The 21,515-nt window shown below is 48.3% G+C and overlaps 1 long non-coding RNA gene across 1 annotated transcript in view; it reads right to left on the bottom strand.

Moving 5' to 3' along the window:
• Window positions 1-556: 556 nt before the first annotated feature.
• The window catches only part of LOC110345428 (uncharacterized), a 49,755-nt gene continuing 28,796 nt past the window's right edge, over window positions 557-21,515 (bottom strand). Inside the window, exon 4 of the long non-coding RNA XR_015452406.1 lies at window positions 557-1,986. This is a non-coding gene — a long non-coding RNA (uncharacterized LOC110345428). The remainder of the gene's footprint in view (window positions 1,987-21,515) is intronic.

Consider the following 21,515-nt stretch of genomic DNA (forward strand, 5'->3'; position numbering starts at 1 on the left):
ATCTTAGGAATGAGAGCCATTTTAGAATGTAGAACCGTTGGGGCCATTTTGTCTGGTAGATAACTATCACCAGCATTTATAAAATCAGGACTTTAAAAAAAAAAATCTACCTTTGAAAATTTTTGTGAGGATTTAAATGAAATAATATATTTTTAAAAGCCTAGCTGAAACCCTGTCATATAATCATCACTGAATAAACGAAAACTACTACCACATTTACTACAATTATGACAACAGTTCTTATCATATAATCATTAATGACTAGTTCAAGCCAGGATCCAAACCCAAGCATCCCGACAGATGCACCTCGCTTTTGCAGTTTGGGATCTTACCATTCCTAATACCAAGCCCCAGAACACGGTGCAGAGATTTTACCTGAGAGAAGGCATGAAGAAGGCTTACTTGGAGCTGCAGAAAGAGCTAAGGGCAGGGTTGGCTAACTTTTTCCAATCAGGGCTATGTAAATATCTTGGCTCTGAAGATCGTATGATTTCAGTTGTGCTGCTTTTGTAGCACAAAGCCAGCCACAGGTCATATGTAAATGAATGAGCAAGGCTGTGTTCCTATAAAACTTTATTTAAAGAAACGGGTCACACCCTCTTCAGCCAGAAGTAGTCGGAATGGTCTTTGTCCTTTGCCCCCTCACAGCAGTTAGGGGTACTTCTTCAGAGGGGGAATATTGCAGATAGGTAAGTTAATTAGATATCTTGTAGGCAGTTAGACAGGGCCAGCCCATGAGGAGCCAATATGGAGGACAGTCAAGGAGCCAACATGGAGGACAGTGAAGACACATTCACTGAAGGCCAGCATTGTAAAAGGAGAGAAACTACCACAGCCACGTAGGAAGAATAGCAGTGATTGATATTCTAAATAAGTATCAATCACCTGGGTGGGGGGCCAAAGTCTTAAACCAGCCTTTCCAGGAAATATCCCTGAACTACCCTTACTGAAAATCCTTGTACACTTGCTATGTGACTTGCTCCCCTATTTGACCCCCGTTTAATCAATATTACCTGGGTGACTGTCCTTATAATCTTATTGGTTGGTCACAGTTTTGTCCCACCTCATGCCCACCTTGTAAATTTCCACTGGATCTTATAGTTTTGTCCCACTTTGTACCCATCTCACCACATGGCTTTGCTGTATAAAACCTCTTTGAAAAGTGGGGTGAACAGGCACTTTCTGGTCCCCCTTCTGTCTCTCTTAGGCAGAAGCTTTCTTTCTCCCAATAAATTTTTCCTACTCTGAAAAAAAAGAAGCAGGTCACACCCTGGCTTTGCCCAGTGGGCCCTGTTTGCTGACTCCTGGCCATAACAAACAAAACTAGAGGGCCCCAATTTCTACAGCCATCTGTCCCCAGTCCCTGGGCAAGGCATAAAGGACCTTGTGCCCATCTCCTGCTTGTCTCCAGCACCTCTGTAGTGTGTTCTCCCTGGGAGACTTAGAAGAAGTCATTCCATGCCCACCCACACACTCTACTCAGAACATTCCTCCCACTTCACTCCACTCCCGGGACCAACTGCTACTCAGCCTGCAGTTCCCAGCCTAGACACCTACAGTTCACCTCCTTCAGCAGGCCTTCCTGGCCTCAAGCCAGGTGAGCAGTCCTGGAAGATACTTCTGAGGAGCCTGCCCTTGGTCATCATAGCCCTCTGCATTGCTGTCACTGCCTGGTCATCTTCTCCTTTGGCCCAGGATCTGTCACAAATTCAGACCTCAGCTGATGGGAAGATGTAACATCACAGCATGGTCATTAATGCTCAGCACTGATCAGGGAGGGCTCAGGGACAGGGGTGCTTTAATCTGTAAGTCAGACAAGTAGAGGAGATGGCAGGATGGTAGGAGGATGAAGCAGGTGTTCGGGGTCCTGGCACCAGGCACAGGGTGCAGGCTGGCTGGAGCACCTCCTACTCCTCTGTCTCCATGGACAGTGCCTGCTCTTGAGGGCATTCTGCCAGGAGGCCGAGTCACCAGCAGGCTATTAACCTAGGTAATGAAAAGTACAACTTTATGAGGACCAGAAATTGGCTAAACTCATTAATTTTATTCATAATAGAAAATTAATGCTTGGAATGAGTAAACCAACAGCAATGAGGCCCTCTAGTTTCTAACACAAAGGGGAATGCACAGAGTTGTTTCCTGCTGTGGAGGGCGATTTCCCCCTTACTATGGTGCATAGCTGCCTTCTTTCTTATGGGGACATCACTCTCCTCTCTGGGGTTCCTGCTATATTGGGTGGGGGAAGGCACAGGAGGAAGAGCCCTCCCCACACAGCCCCTATGCCTCTGCTCCCATTGGAATAGAGGGGTGCGGGCACCCTGGTCCTAGCTGGTGACTGAGGACTGTTGTCTCAGCTTCTGTGGTCTCTGTGCAGCCTTGGGCTCCTTTCTCCTCTCTTCTTCTAGCCCAGCAGGCAGCACTTGATTCTCAAAGCAGAGCCTTGGGGAGTGGTGAGGAAGCAGGAAATAGAAACAGAGAAAAGGAGAAAGGAGAAAGAAAGAAGAAAGGGGAGGACAGGAGAGCCGAGCAAGGTCAGTGGTGAGGACAGAACAGGAGCTCTTCACCTATTTAATATCACATGATCTTTATGACCTCTGAAGTTGGGGTGTTTTCCTGCTTTAGAGATGGAGGAGCCTGGGCCTCAGGAAGGTGGGTGAAGGCTCAAGGCATATTCCTTGGAGGAGGCCTGTGATGCTGCCCTGTCCCCTGTGGGCCTCTCCACTCTCATCCTCCTTGCCAGGCCACAGCCTGAGGACCTGTGCCCTGACTGCATCTGGGTCCAGGCCCAGGGGGAGCAGCATGAGCCCATGCAGCTCACGGTTGCAGTGAAGGGAGTACAGGATGCTGCTGTTGGACAGGCTGGAGGACAACAGCTGTCAACTTCCCCACAAGTGTGCCTGCCCCTCACCCCAGGGGTTGGAAGCCATGGACCTCCTACATCCCTTCTTCACTGCCAGGTGAAACCTTTGCTTAAGAACCAGTGCTGTGTGCTAGTCACACAAGTTCACTGGGCTCAGAAGCCAACAGCAGCTTGACTTCCCTGGAAATGGTTGACACTGGCTACACCTAGGACCCTGGAGCCTGGTCCAGGAGCAGGAGGTGGTAAGGCCCAGCTGCCTCCAGGGAGAGAAAATGAGCCTCAACCTGAGTTGCTTAAGGATGACTGGAACCCTGTTCACTTCAGAAAGTGATAGCCAGGCAGTTGCTGAACATAGAGGTCCCAGCAAGGGCCTAAGCTTCAGTGTAGAACACACAGGCTCAGGCAACCCAGACCTTCGCTGTGCTGACTTCAGACAAGTTCTGTAGCACAGTGTAATAACCATACTTCACAGTCTCTTTGAGCTAAAGAGCGACACGTGAGAGCTCCGCCAGCCCTGCCAAAGCTGCGCAAAGCTACAGGCTGCAGTGGGCTGGGGGTGGGGGCCAGTGACCGACTGCTGGGAGGCTTCATTCTATTTTGGGTTTTATTTTTTCATTGGTTTGGTTTGGTTTGGCTCGGTGAGACAGTCTCTCACTATGTAGTTCAGGATGATCTTGAACTCATATGTAGTCCAGGCTGGTCACAAACTAGGAGCCATCCTCCTGCCTTCATTCTTGATGAGCCTTATTCCTCTGTAGCCACCCTGTTTTGGCCCCATTAAGACTTCACTGAAACATGGATTCTTCTCCCAAAATCCAGGAAGTCATGATCTATAAAGATTCAGTGGCTACATAGGTATAAGGTGTAAGGGTTACAATGGGTGACTAAAAAATAAATGAATATTTAAAATGAAATACCTATTACAGTAAAAGACACACAGCCATTAATTCCCCACAGAGTATTCCCCTCCACTTCAAACACACTCATCCCATCATCCTTGCCACTTTCTGAAGCAGTTCTCTGGAAGTCTTCTTTGAATATCTTTATGAGATGTAAACAAAAATACAGTGCATATTGCTACCAAGTGCCATCTAATGGAAAGGCAGGCTTGTGAAGACATTATGGTGTGTACTCATCCTACCTTATTCATCTGTGGGCCTCCTGTGCCTGACCTATCCAGGCATGAAGTCTGGTTACTTGTGTATGTGACTCCTTAGAGAGAAGCCTGCCACTCACTGTTACAGCCCCACCCTCCTTATGCCTAGTGAAGGAGAGCAGAAGCCAGAAGCTGGCCATCCCAGCCTGAGCCAGGCACACCACAGCTTCCAGAAACCCCATGGTCCAAGGTCCCCCTGGCCACTGTTGGGAAATGGCTCTTCACACAAGGCTTTTGTACCCACAGCTCTCTCACCCTAGCCAGTTACCTAAGCCTCTATCCCACATTAGTATAATTGCTGGATATGTAAATTGCCATCAGTGGAGTGACAATGACTCAATTAAAGAAGAATATCTGAAGTCAAAGCTGTCACCTCAGAGAAATCAGACATGATAAGGAGATGATAAAAGGAGCTCTTCGGGGCAAGTTCTCCAGAGCTAGCTTCCAGGGCCCTCCCTCAGCTCCCAGGCTCCCCTTCTGGCCTGGAGGAGGGATGAACCCATTAAGGACTTCAGCAAGTCAGCCACAGTCCCTGCCAGGCTTAGAAGCCAAGATGCCATGACCCAGGTCACAAGGAGGGGACTGGGAGTAGGAGGGAAGCCTGTTTCATCTGCCCCTCCACCTTTCCATGAAGGTGCACCCTGAGACAAGGCCCAGAGAATGCCTAGCTGGGCGGGTACACCCCAGATGGCTAGCCCCCTGGTCAGGGGCCCTGGGGCCCCCCTGCTGCTTGTGCAGCAGCAGCACAGCTATCCACATCAGCCCTGGAAGGCAGAGGGAGAGCCAGTACTGAGCAAGGTGGGGCCTGGCTGGAGAGGGGCTGGAATGTAGGAAGAGCTCACAGCTCCCACCCCAAGAAGCTCCTCATTTCCATAGGGATGTGGGAAAAGCCACAAAACTCATGAAGGAAAGCACAAAACTCACAGAGGCAATTACACAGCCATCCTGGGTCCAGATGACACTGCCCAGCATTGCCGAAAAGGAGCAGATGTTTCTACTTCATCCATCACCTCTCTCCCTCTGAGGTTGTATCAGGTTGAGTTTTGTCAATGAACTATTATAAAATCAAATGTGTCTTACAAGTGAGATCCAAAGGAGCTTGCTGGAGAGAAGGTAGAAAACAGCCTGAACAATTCTGTCTTTGCCTATGCAAAGGAAGGGTTGTTGCTTAATTGGTCTTTTGCTTTGGTAGCATGACATGAGTGGAGCTGGCCCTTCCATGTGAATCCATACTTCTCTTTAAAATGTCTTTTTAAAAACTACACCCAGGACAGGTCTTTAGAGGGAAAAGGGATCATGCATCCTGGTGACAGCTGTGCGATTGCCAGCGATGCGATGACAGGCCCTGGAGCTGCCGCCTTGGCACAGGCACAGGCTGTGCTTTTTCCAAGACTGGGAGGGTGGGGCCAGCACACAGTCTTCAGGGACTATCACTCCAGGGCAGAGAAGCACCAGTCAGACCTGTCACACTGATTCTTCAGACAGGTTGTTTTACTTCCAGCAATATATAAGTCAATATGGAAAGAGAAAAGAAAAATTGAGTTTAATCAAATAGCGAAAGCAGCAGAAATCATGGCAACCTTCAGTATTCTTGAGATTATATCAGCAATCCTCAAGTGATCCAGAGGACTGTGACAAGTGTGCCCTGAGGACCACATGGCCGTGCTGCCAAGGCAGAAGCTGAGGCTGCGGGAACTGCTTCTGCAGCGTCTCGGTGGAGAAGAGACTTTACTCCTAATACAGAAACAGCAGGACCTTGTGCTAATCCTGATCCTTGCTGAGTAAGAAATGTAGTTCTTGGATAAGGGCATACTATTAATCAGTCAAAAATGATTTGGCATATATTTAATGTGGTACTTCCATTTCCTCCTAAAGTGCAAGTAGATGGTATATCTTAAAATATGGAATTCCCCTGGAGGCAAGAAAATGTAGAACAATATTTTCACACTACTTGGGGCCAGGTGTGTGAAGCACCATGACCAGCCATGGTTCAAGCCCCTGGGAAGTTCACAGGCCAATGGAAGAGACCAGTGAACAAGTGGATCATTCTGAGCAGTATAGCAAAGCCTAATGACACACAGGGTCCTCAGGAGCACCTGCAGGGCATTAGTGCAGCTGGCAGGGAAGCAGGTGTCCACACTTGCTTGATGGGCAAGGAGTGGACCAAGACAAAGGGCTTGGGGAATTACAGGCTGAGGGAACAGTAGATGTGAATGTCCAAGCAGAAAAGGGAGTGCTGTACTCTGGGGGAACGACGAGAGGTTTCATTTGTCTGGAGGCCTGGGAAGTTGGGGGAGAGAAGAATGATGATGGAGATGTAAGTAAAGTTCACATCATCCAGGCCCAGAAGTTTGCCTGGGCTTCACCCTGCCAGCACTGTGAAGTCATGAAGGGCGTTAGAGTGTAGGGTCATGGGGACAGATTCACAAACCTGAAAGTACCAAACAAGCAATGGAGAGAGGGGTGGGGGTAGGCAGAAGGAGAGCAAAGCGTCAGTCAAGAGGCTGCTGCAGTCAGCAGCGAGAGGTGAGGGGCTCTGGAGCCAGTGTGGAGAAAGCAGGGGCAGGAGGAATGAATGGATTGGAGGGTCATTTGGCATATGGAATCAGGAGCAGGGGAGTTGGGCACGGAGGGACAGTGGTGAAGACTCTCATGGTGACCAGGTGCACAGCAGGGCTAAGGGCAAGCAAGGAGGAATATCCACTTAGGGTTCAGCTTGTTATTTATCTGACCTGTTATTGGAACCTGTGAAGAAAAACAAACCAACTCAAAATCAGTTTCTCCTGCTATACCCTCACAGCACAGATCAGCCTGAGCTCTCCAAATATGTGGGGATTTCTCCTCACCACTGAGCCAGAGATGCTGCACCCAAGTGAACACCAGCTGGGTGTCCTGTAATTCAGTTCAGTCTGGCACCAGCCACTGAGAGTTAGCTCAGATCTTACAGGCTGAGGGCTCAGTCCCCAAGACCACTCCCATTTCAGATGCCAATCCCAAGCCCCAAGTTAGATCCGTGCTTCTGACAAGGCAGGTGAACACCAGTGTCCCGTAGTGGCCTTTGCAGAACTGAAGGATTTGCTGGAGTGCCTTACAGAACTCAGAGAAATATGTTCTTAGGCTTGCTAGCACACTATAAAGGGTACTACAAAGGATACAGAGAAAGAGATGCCCAGGGCAAGGCATGGAAGGCCCGCATGAGGTACCATTGCCTTCTCAGGCTCAGTACTCTCCAGGATCCTCCACATGTGCCACTGTCTGGGAGCTTCAAGCCATACCTTTGCGGGACCCGTGGCACCTTTACTGCATAGGCACAGTTGCCTTGGTGATCAGTTCAACTGCTGGGCCCTCTCCCTTCCCCAGGAAATTAGCCCGTCCCATCTGCCTTGGTCTTTCCAGAAGTAAGCCTCCATGTGAAGCCACCTAGGGGCTGCAGTCACCAGTCAACTCGGCATTGGAGGTTTGAATGATTTTAGGAACCATATGTTAGAAAACAGAGACAGGCCAAATATATATTTTACTATATCACAGAACCCCATCTACTGAGCAGCACACACTAAGTAGGGCCTGAGCTGGTCATGGGAAGGAAGAGAGGCTAGGAAGGGCTGGCTCTCAGCAGTGTTCAGGTTCATAAGAGACCTGCTGTCCCTGCCACACTGGCCTCAGCGGGCCAGCTCTGTGGCCTGGGCAGCTTCCTCACTGCTCGGAATTTGGTAGCCAACGTCCAGGGCTACCTCTAGCCCTTCTCTACAGCTGGCCTTGCTGTGAGTGCACTTTCATGCCTTTTTAGGGAGCCCTGAGAGGGGACAATTAGGAAGGAAGAAGGTTCCGCATCTCAATAAATGAGATGCACAGAATTTCCCCTTAATCCTGCCTTCCGTCCTAAAGAACGGGGCCAGGTGGGTGGCCTAAGATCTTCTCTCCAACCAGAGTCTTCACCACCACTGTCTCCATCACAACAGTTTGAGGGCTCACACCCTGGCAGTTGCACACACACACACACACATTCAAAGCAGGGATAGTTCCACCTCTAAAACACACAGCAACTTTGGCAAATGTGTTTCCCTGCTTGCTCACAACTTGCTCCTTGTTCCCTCTTTTAGAATCCCTGGGGCCCATGCTTAAAATAATGACAGCACAGATGTGTAAGCACCAAGCAACCTCTTTCTTCTGAGCAGGCACACAGATGTCAGATCCATCCTCTCCATCCTTGCTTCCCAATCCAATGTACTTCCTACCCTGTAGAACTTCGAATCCCACCCTTTTCAGGAGCCAGGAGGAAAGAAAGCTGTGTCTGCAGGTTTCTCACTGGTAATGTTGCGTCAGCCTATAGACACGTGTTCACTGGGCCCTTAATCCAAAGCGGGCACAGTGCTGGCCAGAGAATCCTATACAGACAGGCTCTTGCATTTGGAGGAGTCTCAGGAAAATCTCAGGGAAATCAGATTAATCATGCTGCCTGGATGCCAGCTACCATGGCAGAGCTCACAGGAGCAAGCCCACCAATTTGACTGGAATAGATCACCCCTATCTGCCACTTCAGAAGCCTCCTCCATGCCTTCTTCTCTATGTCTCTTCCAGCTCAGGCCTAAACTGCTAGCCAAGCAGAGGCACGGGTACGACCTATTTGAAGAGATCTTCACTGTGCTCATAGCAGCAGCCCAATGGGGCACAGGGCATTGCTTTCTGAAAGCAGATTTCACCGGGCTCTCATAACATGGGTGCATGAAGGCTTGACTTCAGAGCTGCAGGCCAGGCTCTGTACTAGTGGGAGCAGTAGAAGGAGGAGGAGAAGGGTTTCAAAAGAACTCAGAATGGCCTGTGTCAAGAGAGCCAAAGACAGGAGGAGTTGCAGGCTGTTCACATACACCCCACACAGCCAAAGCTTGGCTTACTCCTCAGAGAAGCCAGAGTTTTCAAGAGTCACACACTATAGGCCCCTGGGCTGCAGGCAGCATTTCTATACAATACAATGTGGAAATGGACTGGAATGAAATTAAACAGCAGTTTGATTTCACTGTAATCACCGCAGGCAGATCAAGATGCCACTGTGATTATGACAAAGGAATCTATATTTATTGCCTTGTGGAATCTATATTTATTGCATCAGAGATAGAGCGATCTTTTTGCAAGGCACCCAATTTATTCTTAAAGCTGTAGCAAGGCATTGCCACTGTGAGTCAGTCAAGTGTGTCTTCCTCTGGCCTTGAGAGCCAGCAGCAAAAGGTCAGAGTGCCAGACACTCCAAAGGCATCTCTGTGTCAGGCCTGGTCTGGGGCCTGGGGAGGCTGCCGTGGATACATCCCAGTAGATGGAGAGCAGCCAGAACCACACCACATTCTGCTTGTTGCAAGTACAGGGCTGCTGCCTCACGTGTTACCCTTGCAGGCCGAAGAACAAGCTGAGCCCTGAGTGAGAACCACAGGTGCTGAGAGGAAAGACAAAGGCCCTCATCAGCCATTCCAGGACTCAAGCAGGGAAGTTTCAAAGGGCCTTTAGTTTTCCTGGCCCGTGACCACATGTGACTCGGGATTGAAAACGTCTGCACTGAACAGGCATTCATAAAACACCCACAGCACACCAGGCTGTGGTGGACGAGAGGGTGGGAGGGTATGGAATGCAATTACAAAGCGGGGGAAATGCCACGGCGGGGGTGGGCACTGCCACAGCTAAAGTCACACAGGCGTTCAGGGATTCTGGGACTGAAACGTGGACCCACAAGTAACCAAAGCCAATGCTCATTCAGGCCGGGTGCCCACTACAGTGGGCAAAGGTGCCATCAACCTGGTTTAACAGCTTGATGCAAGGTGAGACATAGCCTCTAACAATGGTGTGGACCAGCCAAGCAGCCTGAGCCTACTGAGCCTGCATCTGTCCCTGCCCAGCTGTGTCTGAGGCCAACTCTGACCTATACATGATGAGTGGTGTAGGCCTCTCCCTACCTCCAAGTTCCCAAAATCAGCCCGGGGCAGGGGGGCATTTACCCCGAACCCAGCAAACACCGCTGCAGTCCCTGGTGCCCCCTCCAAAAGGGAAATTTAATTGCCATGTAACAGTATTGGGAGGTGAAACCTTCAAGAGGTGAATAGACAACGAGGGCTCCACACTCGTGAATGGACCAATGTCCTTATCTCTCTCATAGGAGCAGGCTCGGTCAGAAAAGTGAGGTGGCACACGGCTATAATCCCACACTCTGGGACACTGAGACAGGAGGATCACACAATTCAGCCTAGCCTGGGCAACTTAGCAACTTGATGAGTCCCTGTCTCAAAATAAAAAATAAAACTTGGGTAGGGGTGTTGCTCAGGGCAAAGCTCAGGGTTAAGTCCCCAGGGCCCCACCATACACATTAAAAAATTAAAAAGAGTCCTCTCTGGCTGGCTATGCTGCTTGTCAGGTGTGATGTGGCACAGAGGCCCGCACCAGGCACAGCCCTCTAGCACCTTGCCCTTCCGGCCCCTCTCATCTGGACCTCACCCAGCCTGGCTATTCAATTGGAGTAGTAGAAACAGACCAAGACCTCCACAGACCACGGCACTCTTCCTTGCCGGTTAATGAGCATTTACCAACACTGAGTCTAAAGGCCAGAATAAAATTAATTCTGGTGTCTTTCACCTATTCTTAAGCTGATTCTGATACATGCTGACTTCAAGTTTGCTAAAGTGAAGGTCTTCTGTCAAATGAAATGGGGGGTCTAGATATGTGTCCCACACAGCCCAACCCAAAGGACCATCTCTAATGAGGGACCACAAATGGTCTGTGCATGCGTGCGTGTGTGTGCGTGCGTGCGTGTGTGTGTAAGATAGCACAATGCTCTCTGAGATTGATTGAGAACTTTACAGGATTCTATTACTTATTCTATCCAACGTCTGAGAAACAGATAATATGTTGTGCCCATTTTACAGATATAGAAACTGAGTCTCAGAGAGCCCAAATACCCTGGCTTGCTTCCATGGCCAGTAACAGCGGAGATCACTTGATGCTGTGAATGGATTGCCATCTCAGGGACCCCCGGAAACCACTGCACAGAGCACAGAGGGGAGCCAGGGGCACGCAGTGTGAGGGTACACAGGAGACCAGTGGGCATTCCCCACACAAGAGTCCCATCTGCTCTACACTGCTATAAGACAGAACACACACCGGATAACTTACAATGTAGAGAGACATCTGTGACTCCTAGTTCTGGGGACAGGGAACCCTAAGATGTGGGACTGCATCTGGGAGGGTCTTCTGGCTGCATCCTACCATGGTCACCACATGGCCAGAGAGCAAGCAAGGGCTGAACAGCCTCTGCCACTCACACACTCTCAGGACCACATTCATCCACCCATGACCTAAGCATCACTTAGCTCCTACCTCTCAACACTGTTGCATGGGGATCAAGTTTCAACATGTGACTTTAAGGGGACACATTTGCACCACAGCATTCAGGATGCCTTTTTCTGGAGCCACAGATACGATGCTGTTAAACAACACTGACCTTCCAAGAGCCGAGCCCTCAGGATCAACCCAGGCCACCCCACAGATAGGCCCCCCTTGGTCCCCGGAGTGGAAAAGACTGCCTTGACAAGGTGACGACAGAAGAGAAGCAAAGACCCATCTCATCGGCCAGAGACCATCTCCTGAGTTTGCTGCCTCCTTCCACAGTTGCCTTGTGGGGCTGAAGACCAAACATGGGGCAGCCAGGTAGGAACACTGAGTGTGCCAGTCAGTTGGCTGTCCTGAAGTGCCATGGACACTGGGCATTTCACCACACCAGGCAATAAAGATCATGAGCAGTCAGAGCCTCATGAGGTTACTGTACCTGTGTCCATCTATAGACTGACCCAGACCTCCATGGGAGCAGGAGAAAGGAGAGCCAGGTGGGAGGTGGGAGGTGGGGTTTCCATTCTCTTTCAGCCTCTGAATAGAAAAAGGATTGGATTGGTGTTTCTGAGGCCCCTTTTAACTAAAACTTTGTTTCTTGAACTCCTCCTCTCTCTGTACTCCATTGGCAGGTGCTGAGGCCAAGCCCAAGGAAGAGACCGGTCTTGCTGCCTTGGGCAGCAGCAGCTTCCCTTTTCCAAATAGTGAGCTCTGCTCCCTCCTTCTTTTAGCTCCTACCCACAGACAGGTAGAGGCTCTACCCCATGGATGTGATTAAGCAATCTGAAATCATTTGGCAGAACATTGGCTAAAAATTGCTAAGCAGGCTGTGGAAGCCAGACACTTAAGACATCCAGGGTGATGGGAGATAACAGGCTGTCTGATCTGTTGTTTAGCTATAGATTGTAATTCTAGACACGATGTTCGTTATTCCACTGTATGGATTCTAATTAACTGCCAGAGATGCATTGTTGAGGGAATGATGGATTATGCAAGGGAAACTATTAATACAACTCATCCACTTCTGCCCATGTGCAGCCCAAGCCCAGAACTACTGACTCTGGAGACACTAAGCTGTGGCAAGAGGACCAGATGATGACTTCATGCCTGGCAGTGAGGATGTAATCAGTGCCACCACCCCTGTGCCCACAAGAGTGAGATCTCTGTCCTTCCCAGTTGTACACCAGACACGTCCACAGTGATGGACAAGTCCCATTAAATAGACAATGACGGCTAAAGCAATTGGCCAAATTTAGTGACATAGAAAGTGTGTGTGATCTGACATGAGTTTAGGGAAGATATAGGGACCGCAGTGAGACACTGGGTTGGAGTCTGCCAGCCACCCAGAAAGCTGGCCAGAAACAGCTCGCGTTAAGAAAATCAAGACTTTTACATGTATGTCACTAAAAACCTCTCTTTCCTGGGGGCCAGGGATTTAGCTCAGTGGTTCTGCCACTTGCCTCTCAAGCACCGGGGCCAGAGTTCAATCCCCGGAACCTAAAAAATAAAATAAAATAAAATTTTTAAAAAACCTCTCTTTCCTTTCACTTTAGCAAACTGGTCATTCTGTTTAGTTCTGTCTAACATATTTTAAAAGACCATGTGAGTTAGGATTTTCCAGAGAAACTGAATTATTTTTAGGAATTGCCTTAAGAGATTGTAGGGAGGGGTAAGTCAGAAATCTGTAAGGCAGGTCAGTAGGCTGGAATTCAGGTAAGAGTTGAACTCCTTCTTTGAGAAAGCTCGGCTTAATGGTCTTAAGGCTTTTACCTGATTGAAAGGGCCCCCATCCTATGTGATGGAAGGTGATTGATTCTACCTCCTTACAGCCAACTGACTGTCAGTGTTAATCATACCTACAAACTTACAAACCTCCTCCACTGCAAAATGTATACTAGCTTTGACCAAACAACTGTGCTCCATAGTCTCCCTGAGATGACACAAAAATTAACCATCACAAAGACACACTGGCATATCAGACTGAAATCATTCAGAGGACAGGAAACACAGCCATATGGCCATGTCCTATAAGAATTCCTTAAAGGAATGAAAGGTGGCTGTGCCTTACCTAATCCCACATCTCACTAAGCCTGAGACACTTATATACTGTATTATTTTACTATGTGTTAAGGATAAAGGAAATTAAACCAGGATACAAAGCATACTTATTACATGCATAATTTTAATTTTTTATTTGTTCAAAGAGCTGTTAAGGCTTATTTTGGCAATGCTTTATAGATTATGCTTTACATACGTAAAAAATGAATAGAATAAATTAAGATATTCTTAAAACCTCTTCATATTCAGAATCTACCCCTACTGCAATACTTCTTGATTCAGAGTCGTGATGTTTGGATTTTGCTCATAATGTTGTCTCTGTGCATCACAAGCCTCACTGATGCAACATTTTATAGGAAACTATATAAGAACTAATGCTACTGAGAGCCCTTAAGTGGGTTTTGCAATTATGGGGAGCTAGCCTACTTTTGACTCTTGCTTCAGGAATGGTACTAAACATGCTTAACTTGCTTTCCTCCATGACAATTTAATTCTTATAGGCCTAGAAAATCCACCTATATTGTCTCCTGGGTAGTTTTCCAGGCCACTGATAACCAGCCAGCAGGTTTTGAGGCTGGAGTTGTTGATGTTGGTGCCAGTGCAGGCAGCGAGCACCATGCCATGGCCAACACCTAGCTGGAGCTAGTGTGAGAAGTTGTGGCACATTCCTCTCGCAAAGGTGCTGAAATTTAGGAAGGAAATGTCTACTTCAAATCAGCCAAAAACCTTTCTATCAAGTAATTATTGATCTCTTGCAGTGTGTTGCCTCAAGCACCTTCCCCACTTTCTGTATTTTATCCATGGGAAAAAGGTCTCAAGGGGGCACCGCTGTGCTCCCCACCCTACAGAGGTGATAGAGAAGGATCAGAGAAGTCCCACAGCTTGCCCTTGTTCACACAAGTCAGTGGATGCAGCCACCCAGAAGCCAGGCATGCAGACCAGAGGAGTGGTGTTCCCTCTTAGCCAGCCCACTGGGCCCCTCAGAGGCGACAACAGTGGCCTGCAGGTGACTCGAGGGCTTTCCTGGGAAGAGTTCCAATAATCCTGCAAAAACTAATGGGGAAACTGTCAGAAGTCCAGAGCGGCGACCTTACAACAGAAGAACCTATCTGAAGACAGTGAGCACTCAACATGGCACTGCCTATTCATGCTGGGGCAGGGCCAGGTCCTCCATGGTATCTCCCTGTGGCAGCACAGTGGTGGAGGTGAAGCAAGGGGTGTGTGTGAAAGAACAGCTTTGCACACAACTGGAAACAAGCCACACTGCAGGAGGAGGAAGTGTCCTTTGTTGAGGAAATGGCACATGTGTGAGGAAATGGGCACGTGTGTGCTTACACACACACACACACACACACACACACGCTCCTCACCTAATAAGGCAGCACTCATGTTCATGGTAGAGAAAGAAAATCAAAGTCTCAACTAACTAAAATATTAATGTTTTATTGGCCTGGATAAACACCATGAAACTCTTTATCGATCTTAAATGTGCTACTCAACAAATATTATCTTTCAAAAAAGCTTCCAAGTGGTCTCCTAACAATTTGCTAATTATAGTGCTCGTCTCCATTACTCATTGAGTGTCACAAGGTCTCCACTTCCCACCATGAAGGTTACAAGGCCCCTTGCCCCAGCCAACCTCTAGGGCACACTTGGAAGTCAGAATGGACTTGTGTATGAACAAAAGCCTGCGACAGCCAAGTGTTCACAAACTAGTACTAGTGGACTCAGACTCTCATCTCCTCAAATGCACCTCCTCACAAATGACAGTCTCTCTTCATCATTCTCCAGATTTTCCCTGACCATTGATGGGCTCACATTCCAGTGGGATCTCAAGCCCAGGTACCTATACAATACTAGCTAGAGTGCTGCTCAACTGGGGACCTGTGGGAGCAGCACAGTGACTCACTGAGGAGATGGGGCTGCGCACAGCCACTGTTGTGGTGGCAGCTCCAGTCTTCCTCCCTCAGAAGTCAAGGTGGAAAGTTGTGCTTCATTGACAACTCTCCTGTAGCCCTGTGGTTGGCAACGTTGTCTCTGACCCCTCTGATGTTTTGTGGGAGCCCCAAGCAGTCTTCACTGTTCAGATAGCTACTCCCTTCCTGTCATCCCCAGTGTGCAGACTCGAAGTGCAGCTGGCAGCACCATGGCTTTACCCACTGATGCCTGTCAAAAGCCCATTGGCCATTTTCTATCATGCCAGTGGATTTTCCCTATGGACTGAGACATGGACATGGACCTGCTGTCTCACCACAACAGGGCTCTGCTGGCCTTAGCCACCTCTCTCCACCACCTCCTTTCCTTCCAATAGCCTTCCCCTGGGTGAGCCAGCCAGCTCGAATAGGAAACAGGGCTTGGCTTTGGCTACGGGATATGGAATCATGGGCGTGTTACTGTGTATAAAGGAAAAACATTTTTTCTCTCTCGTCTCACATTAAATATAGGATACTCCTGTGACCCAATGCATGGAAAGTTTCCCAAAATGCCAAGCAACTCTGCAGCAGTTGCCAATGGAAATAGCTCATTTCTGAGACTATCTATCCAGAGATAGTGTCAGATCCACAGGTTGAGGACTGGTTCCCAAGACTGCATATGCAAATCACAAGACCCACGTTAACACCCGTAGTGTGCGTGTGCGTGTGTGTGTGTGTGTGTGTGTGTGTGTAAGATTGGATGCAGGGGTGCTTTACCACTGAGCTACATATATCCCCAGCCCTATTTAAAATTATTTTTTATTGTGAGACAGGCTGACCTCGAGCTTGTGATCCTCCTCAAGCCTCAGCCTCCTGAGGAGCTGGGATTACAGGTGTGCCCTGACCCTACTTGCCACCTGCACCTGTGACCAGCCAGCTACCCATGAGGCCTTCCACAACCTCCTGCTTCAGTCTGATGTTAGCTAGGACAGCTCACAAGATGCAGACAGCCTTTCTACTTGCATTTTCCAGTTCACTATAAAGGACATGGGTGAGCTCAGATGAAGGGTTACACAGGGGTGACAGCCTTCACAGCATCTCTGGGTACCCCACACTCCTCTCTCCTCAGCCACATGGAAGCTCTTCAGGTCTTGCTGCTCAGGAGTCTTCCTCTTCCCAGAGGCCAGTAGTGGGCTGAAAAGACCAAGCCTCTGATCACTCAGGGACCACATTTCAGTCCCATGGAGCAACACTGGGCTTCCCACCCCTCCTCCCGGAAAAATGCAGAGCAGGGCCCTACACTGCACCCCAGCCCCCAGGTAGCCTGGGAGAAGCTCTTCCTTGCTTGCCTGGCTGCCCCAGGCCCTGACTCCAGTTGCTCCATATCACAAATTAATTATAAACTGATTCTCTGCACCCACACCCTTTTCTCGGGCTCTGTTATGTGGAGAATTTAGGGAAGATAGTAAATAGAGTGTTTTACATGGCTGTGGTGGCACAGGTCTGTCAACCCAGCACTCTGGAAGGCTGAGGCAGGAGGACTGCAAGTTTGAGCCAAGCCTAAGCAATTTAACTCTCAGCAAGACACTCTCTCAAAGTAAAAATGTGCATAGGGCCGGGGGTGAGCGGTAGTGCAAAGGCCCTGGGTTCAATCTCCAAACCTAGAGTATTCTACATTTGGATTCCAAGCGTAGGGAGAAGTGAAGACTCACAATATTGTTGGAGAGAGGCCAGGCAGCAGGAGAGATAGGGTCTCCATTGACTCTTAGGAGAAAACTTGGTTCACCTGGTGGCAGCTAGAGTATTGGAGTAGACCTTTCAAGACAGGGTGTTGGCCCATGCGTGGGTGCCAGACAGATTAGTGCAGCTTCCCTGCCTGGAGGCCCAGGCTTGCAAGCTGCTTCTGGGGATTTGCAGTTCTTCCAAATTACTGATCCGGAAAACAGGATCTGGTCACTAACCTGTTCCCTACTGTTTCCTAAATAAACACAAAGCATATTTATGCTACCTAGGGATGCTCACTACCAGTAATGGCCAGAAGTACGAAGCAAGGGAGGAATCCAGGGATTTAAAAGGGACTCGATAGAAGTCCTTGAATCCTGGGTACTCAGAAGACTCAGTCCCCTGCCCCTCCTACAGGGCTCTCTCTTTCTCTTCTACCATAGTGGCCTTTAATTCTTGAGGCCTCGTTCTGGCAGTAGAAGGGAACCCCAGGGAAGCAGGCAGGAGCCAGGCAATGTGTTGTCACTGAGCCAGGAGAACTGCAGGCAAGGAAGGCAGTCGTCAGTGTCTGCTCACACGGAGGGTGAGAGAGAGGAGGACCAGGGAAATGCCATCGGATTTGGCACTTCTGTCTTTGTGACCTTTGAGAGAGCAACTTCTGTCATGCAGTGTGTGCAGGATCCAGATGGTACAGAGTTGAGGGAGAAGAGAGCACCGAGGGAGCCCTGCATCCCAGGCTCAGATGAAACAGGCAGTGTAGGTAATAAAGTAACAAAAAGGACTAGCAGAGATTATAGGGGTGTGAGGGACTTGGTGAGTGTGTTAAGGATGCAGCAAAGAGAAGCAAGATGCAGGAGTGTTTGGAGGACTGCTCTGAGCAGTCAGCCAAGGCCTCTCTCACCTCCACAAGGACCTGCCGTCCCCAGTCCCCAGTAGAAGAGACCGATCATGTTGTTCATGCACACTACTCATGCCCACCACCAACGGTGTGTCCACTGGCTCCTGGGTGGTGTGAACATATGTGCAAATAAAAATAGCAGGAAAGAAAGAAAGGGAGGATTTGAAATACAGAAGAAAAGAAATGGAGGATTGCTGAAGGATCTCATCTTCCTCAGTGGATGAGGACAGAAATGTTATCCACTCAGAATGTAGCAGATGGGGAAATGCTGGAGGGTTAGGGGCCATGGAGATGTGCAAACACCTCCATGTACACATGCTAAGTAGAGGGGCTGGGGCAGGTCATCCACCAGCCCTGAAGACATAAGGCCAGGTCAGCTGTTGCAGGACCGAGCCACTCCCCTGCAGTTTCTCATGTGTGGCTGGCTCCAGCTCACTGGGCCATCAGCTTGGCATGGCCAGGGAAGACTCCTGTAACCCACACCTCCACTGCAGCAGCTACCATCACTGGTCACAAGAGGAATCTGCCCCTCACCTGAGAGCCTAGCCCCTACCTGGGGCCAGGCCAAGGCTGCTAGCAGATGGGGCTGCACGAAAAGGCCAGTCTCTGTTTCTACAGACCTGAGACTGTCCATGTGTCTATCTGTCCACGTCTGTCCATCTGCCTGTGTGTATCAGTCTGCCCATGTGTGTCTGTCTGATTTCTCTTTCATAATGTCTGAGCTGGCGGCAAGTGTGCTAACTGCTCTAACACTGCCACTCACTCGTTATTTCAAAATACTTGCTATCAAAATGTCCATTTGTAATGTTATAAGAAATTCCAATATTACTTTTGTCAGTAAGAGAAAAGGGAGAAGTCTTTGAGACTTGAAATGTAATTTGAACTGCTATAAATTTCTGAATGGTTATAAAAAATGGTTTTAAAACTTTTAGCACCTACTTGTAGGAACAAGTAGTCAATGGAACATTCTAGTCAATGGTGCCTAGAAGGAATTTGAATAAATGATCATTTAAGTGTGAGGTATAAATTGCACTGTAGCTCTTTTAAGCATGGATATGGTATGCTAAAGAATTACGTTCAGCAAAGCCAAGTTAGCTTTCTCATTTAAAAGATTTTTTGGATTTCTAGAACTTTAATGCAAATTTATTTATTTTACTACCTTTTGTTATTTATTTATTTAACATGATTTACCTAATCTTTCTCAAGGTTGTATATTTTGGAATCTCTTGTCAACCTTAACTAATGCAATAGCATGTAATGAACATTTTTTCAAAGTCTGTGTAGATACTTCCAAAATCTTGTTTGCTCCAGTGCACCATATAAATACTACTTTCTGTGTACCTCATGACATGAAAATGAAGCTAGATCAGGAAGTGTACAAAGGAGCCAGGGAAAAATGAGTGGAAGATCCTGGAGCTGTGACCGCCCAGGCCAGTGGCAATTCAGCAGCTGTCCCTGTGCCGCCACAATTCTCTGTGTAGCATCAGCATCATATGCCCAGAAGGAGACTACGGGACACGAGCCCTGAGGTATAGCTATAGGCCCAGCCTGGCCAGGTTAGTGTTCCCTTTCCCTGCCTGGGAGCCCATATCGGTAGTTCAGACCCAGTTGGGTCAATGTCTTTTCAGCCATCTGCATATTCTCATCTCCTCTCCTCTCTAGACAACCCTCCAGATTTTTGCAGAGACTGCCTTCCCTGAACCATTGCATGCACCTTGCAGTTGTATAGGATTCCCCTTTAGAAGTGCTCCCACTCACCCTGGGTTTCAATCACCTGAAATATCGCTGTACCTGTTCCATTGTGACCACATCGTTTTGAAGCCAGGCTTGTAAATCATCCACCCCTACAATGGGCCTAAACCCAGAGATCACTGGGTGGGGAACAATCACTCAATGGGAAGCACACTGTGCAAAGATTGGGCTCCACTGTGTTTGCTCACTGTCCAGTTAGGGCACTTGTGGCCATCCATATCTCTTTTTTGGCCCAAGACTCTTCATTGTAAAATGAGAGATTTTACAATATGACCTTGAAAGGTCCTTCTGGCTCAGATGTTTGCCATTTCTGAGGTAGCCAAAAATTTTAATTTAAATATTAGTTCCCTTTCCTGGACCAAAATAACTAGAATGCAGTCCCCTTGAAGACAGGGACTATTCCTGTATTTTTCACAGCTATATCCCTCCTACTGAAACAGATCCTGGTATGTAGTGGACACTCAATAAATGTTGGATGGATGGATAGATGGATGGATGAATGGATGGATGGATCAATCAATCGATTGATTTATCAACTGATCAACAGGTTGATGAGTGAATCAATGGATGGATAGATAAGTAGATGAATAGATGCATGGGTGGATAGATGAATGAATTTCTAGGAACTAAGTCAACTCTGTTAAAGGTATCATAAAGATCTTTCATTTAAAAAATAAACTGTAGGTCATGGAGGGTGGCCCACAAAGAAATTTAACAATAGTACATCAAAACCACAATGGGAGAAACACACTGGGTGTGGGGTTATGAACACATGCCCATCATTCACTGGGGCCAGGGAAGCTGTGGATGCTCACTTGGTCAATCTTGGGAAGCTTCTGGAAAAAGGGAAGATTTGAAACTCAAAGCTGAATGGTGGAAAAGAGCATACTATCCACATTATAAAAGCCATGAGAAGTAGAGGTGAGACCACTAAATACACAAGTCCAGGCCATATGAATGGTTGGAAGAGGAATGAAGACAACCAATTCCCTCTGAGCCCTCACAAGGATGGTGTAGTAGGTAGGGTTCACTAGAGGAACAAAGTGTACATGAAATACATGTATAATTACACAAGGGATTTATTAGATAGCTTTTCAGGATCAGAACTGAAGAGCCAAGGGCTATTTGTGGCATAGGGGGAAGAATCCACGATGGTGGGCTGTGTGCTACAGCTGCCTTGCTGTTAAGAGGTGGGGTGTGGTTGAAGGTGGGTAACTGGGGGTGTGACCTGAAAGGATATACAGTATCTCCTTTCTTGGCTCCTCCCTTCACTCTGCTTCCTGGCCAACGTGACATAAGCAGCTTCCTCCTTTATGCCCCACTGCCATTCTGTTTTCTGCCTTGGAGCTAACCAACCATGGACTGTAACCAGGAGCCAAAATAAACCTCTCCCTCTTTAGGCTGTGGATGTCAGGTAGTTTGTCCTAACAATGAGGAAAGTGACTAAGACAGGTAATTCCCAGAATGCCAGAGAAAACCTGAGGACTTCCACTCCCTCTCACCAAAGAGGGAGCCCTCCACCGCCTAAAGTAAGTAGTGAGTGGCTTGTTGGGGGCTTATCCATTCTGTGTCCAACCTCCAGAAGTTAATACCCGCCTAGATGACCTTCTTGATTGTCACCATTCACTCAAAATGATTCTCAGAGTAGTTACTATCAGGGCTACAACACTGGGAGGCCCCATCTACACCATGACCTCCACACCAGCCCACTTGGTGGTAGATGCCTGGGCACTGAGAGACAAGAGAGAAAGGACAGGCTCTGTCCTCAAGGAAAAGGATGTCCAGGGGAGAAGT

The sequence above is a fragment of the Heterocephalus glaber genome, unplaced genomic scaffold, assembly GCF_053883595.1.
Source record: "Heterocephalus glaber isolate CG9 unplaced genomic scaffold, H.glaber_assembly_v1.0 deba00001446, whole genome shotgun sequence".
Classification (NCBI taxonomy): Eukaryota; Metazoa; Chordata; class Mammalia; order Rodentia; family Bathyergidae; genus Heterocephalus; species Heterocephalus glaber.